This window comes from Chaetura pelagica, unplaced genomic scaffold (genome assembly GCF_000747805.2).
Source record: "Chaetura pelagica isolate M959 unplaced genomic scaffold, ChaPel_1.0 scaffold65, whole genome shotgun sequence".
Classification (NCBI taxonomy): domain Eukaryota; kingdom Metazoa; phylum Chordata; class Aves; order Apodiformes; family Apodidae; genus Chaetura; species Chaetura pelagica.
The window spans coordinates 1,378,954-1,383,044 of record NW_009953386.1 but is presented as its reverse complement, the minus strand read 5'-3'; positions in this window follow the sequence as shown (position 1 = coordinate 1,383,044).

Genomic DNA, 4,091 nt, shown 5'->3' with positions numbered 1-4,091 from the left:
CAGGGAATTACTCAGAAAAGACTGCTCTGTCTGCAGCTTGGCTTACAGGGGCACAGGTTTGCCCTGCTCCCCCCTGACCTCATTCCATGGAAAGAGGAACAGTCTTTCAGAGCCCTCCTTATCTGAGATGCAGAGCCCAAGACCATTGGGGGAAATAAAACATTGGAATCTTAACTTCTGTCAGGAGCTGCTCAGTAGCAGCACAAGGTCCCTGTTTTCCTATTCTTAGGCTCCTGCCACCCATCCCACAGAGCTGAGTAATTGGTTGTGATCGCATTACTTAGTACTGTGGAAGTTATAGTTGGCAGAGTATTAGGCCCTCATTGGCACCCCACCTACCAGGCTGGACCAGAGGGCTGTTTTAGTTGCTGCTGTTTCTATACCAAGTGGAAAAGAGAGAAATAGCAGATTAGCTATGCCTGAAACATCGTTGTTAACTTTTGGGTCAATATTTCTTGTTGGTGGCTGACCTCACCCTTCAAGACCCTGAGATATCTTTCAGTGTTATATGTTGTGAGCTCTATTCAGCTCTTGCTATTGCATGCCTGAGAATTTCAGCTGTCGTATTTATTTTTTATTTCTTCACAGCTTGTCCCCCCAGATACTACTAAGATTTTGCAGCATGGCCTCAGAGGTATATCCACCTAAGAGCATCCATGTCCTCTCCGCTTTTGCATGCAGTTGCTTGTAAAGAAGGTTGCAAAGGGAAGGATGGAAGCCAACATTAGAGTTCTCACTTGATTTGCATTTCACTTAGTCAAATCTAAAAGGGGCCCCAAATCCAGGGTAACCTGGATACTATAGATTATTTTAGCCCCATCCTTCTTCCTTGCTCCTGGTTCCCTCAGCCATTCCTCAGAACTCACAAATATTCTGCTGCATGACCAAGAAGAGATCTCCTGCACACCCACACAGAACGAGATAACTGTCAGATTTATTGTGCATCAGTCTATTCAGACATACCAGCATTTCTGCCCTAAGATGGAGAATGTGAAGGCATTATGCATTTATCCAGAATTTACAAATGTTTGAACAGCTAAAGAGTGGATGGGGTCTACAGACCATGGAGTCTAGACCTAACAATTCATGGAAGAAGGCTCAATGTGAAGCATACTTTTGCTGTTTCCACTTAGGATCTCCCAGACAGGTAGGTGGCAAGCCTAACTACTGCTCTCCTGAACCTCTTGACTTTGAATGCATGCTTGAGTATATTAACTCCCTTCAGCATTGCAGAAACCCAATAGATGCAGTTGGATATTTGTTGCAAAGTACCCAAGAATTAGAAACTCATAATTGTGCAGTATTATAAACATTTGATTTTAAAGACCTAAAGGAGTGGAAAAGAGGTCTTAGATTCATAGAAGTACAGTACATTTACAGATAGATTCAATGGCCTTTGCCCAGCCAGGATTATAGGCAATAAAGACCCAAAGTTGGCAGAAACAGTTAGATGGCTTGGGAGAAATGCTCTGCTGTCTTCCACTCTTTGATAGATGCAGCACAGCAATCAGAGAGTTAAGGCTTTTCCCCTGCTACACTGCAGCAAAAATGAGAGATTTAAATAGACTGAAAATGTAAATCCAACATTTACTCCATAGACAGAGTGAGGCAGAGCAGAGGGGAGGGGAGTGAGGGAGGATATATGATCATTGGATGTGTGAGAAGAGAGATGCATCACATAGTATATATTTTATATGTATTAATATTCATACCAGTTCTTTCCTTTCTCCCTCCAGGCTCTGTCTGCTGCCTCAGTTCATCCATCCAGCTTCAAGAGGGAGATGGATCTTTCAGCTCCTTCCTGCAACTCTGAGCTAGAATCTAAGTGTCAAAGTAGCACACAGATCCCTTCTTGGGAACTTTGTATATTCCCTTCTCAGGAACACTGCAGGGAGATGCTGTAGAGACATCTACAGTCACAAGCCATCTTAAGAAAAAGCAGAGCTTGCAAGAGGGGTTGTCCCATGCTCCCTGGGAAAATCAGAGATGTACTTGATCTGTGATGTATAGGAAGAGGAAGCACGGAGAGCAACACAAGTTCTTCCTGAATCCAGGGAGAACACCACTGCTTTTATGGATGCACTCAGCTTTAAGGACTGCCATCCTATATCTGAAGGTCTGTGGGGCAGAGTCAGTATGTGCGACATCTTCAGACATGGAATTGGGAAACCATACCTTTGGAAAGATGTGTTCTGTGATTGTGGAGTGCTGGTAGTCAAGACCTGTGAAAAGACAGGATTATGTTGAACTGATCTGGGAACAAGGAAAGCCCTGTTGTTGAGGAAGGGTGGAGTCAAGTGGCTAGGACACTTAGTTGAGCCTAAAAAGACATCCAGCCTACAGACAACAGCACCAAGGTCAAGAAGTAATATACAGGAGATAGCGCATGAGAAGACAGTTCCAATTTGCTGAAAAGAAGATGATGCTGAAGTTTATGCTTGAAGGCTGATGCAGTATTTTCATTCCAATATTACTGAAGATCATAATGAAAAAAATCCATTTTCTGAGCTATGTTTGGAAGAAAGATGGTGGCAGTCCTGGTAGACTGATGTTTCCCTCAAGACTCAGGTGCTTCAAAGTAAGAAACCTTGATGGCAGTGCTTAAAAACCACTATGTGCCCCAAACAAGCATCACAGCAGAGAAATAAATTGCTCTTAACCAAGACAAGGAAAGGTGAGGCTTAACATCTTTCTCGCTGGTCTTGCAAAGCTCTTCTACCTGTCACATTGGTATTTGTGCCTAAGGACCCTCTTGGGAATTCTTGCTTTCTATTTGGCAATCAAGAAAACTGGACTTCAGTGAGGAAAATGCTGCAGAATATTTTTCACAGTGAGCAATTTAATCTAGAGGAAGAGACAGGTATTGTGTGAAGTTCAGAGCATATCTGTGTGGAGTTCAGCACTGAGAGACAGCCCTCTGGAAAGTCATCTCTATCTGTTGAGTGGGAGCAGCCCCACATCACAGTCTGGACTCACTCACAAGAATACCAGGGGACCAGACTGAAAGGTATGGTGGGAGAAGTACCTGTGTTTCCCCAGCTGAGCACAGAAGTTTGGACATGTAGCATATATTTGTACAGTTCTAAAATGCAATGAAAAGAAAAGCCATTTTGTATTTGCAAGGAGGAGCAAACCCTCCCTTTTCTGTAGCAAACATTGATTCATTTTTGTACTACAGAGGATTGATCTTCCACTGTGGAACAGCTTCACTGAATTTTGGGATGCAGAAGCTGGATGTCGGTAATCTGGAATGGGTAAAAACCAGCACAACTATTTATCTGTGGACATAGCAACTGGCAGATGTATTCTTATTTTTTTTCAAAAGTGTAAAGAAGGTTTATCATCTTTCCTCCCACAGAAACTGACAATGTTTACAAAATTAGCATCCAAGAGATAAAAGTTCACACCACAACCCGCTGCCAATTCACATAGCACAATTTAAGTCAGTGCCACTTTACAGGAAGTGTTCAAGAAGGCTTTTGATCTATGGATGTAAAGTAAGTACTTTTTACCCTTGCCATTATTTGGTACAGAAGGAAGAGATTTTTAGCCTACCATGGAAACACAGATTTGTCAGTGTTGTTTGTATTACAGTCACATCCATGGCCTCCTACTGTGATAGATGCTGAATAAACATGTGAGTGAGAGGTCCACGGCACCTAACAAAAATATCCAAAAGGAAAGAAATGAAATAGCTTGTCCAAGATCATGAAGCAAAGCAGAGACAGAAAACAGCACAGACTCCTTACTCATGTATACTACTTTGTTTGTGGAAGATGGGTATTTACCGAGGTTATGACTTCTTTACAAATGCATTCCTTCTGACAAAGGCACTCTCCTTTCACCAGCAGTGTCACCCAAAGATGTGTTTCCCGGTTACATTGTTCATGCCCAATGGATCCCTTCAACAGTCTCATCCTTACCTGTTATTCCTAGATGACATCCCAATTTAAAATTTTGAAATCAGAGCTGGATACTAAGTCTTTCTTGCAGCCTTAGAACTCCATGTTCACACCATTTCCTGAGGATTAACAAATTCTTGTTTCCTCAGCTGTAAGCGGGTTCTCTGACTTTAACTAACAGGAGCTTCA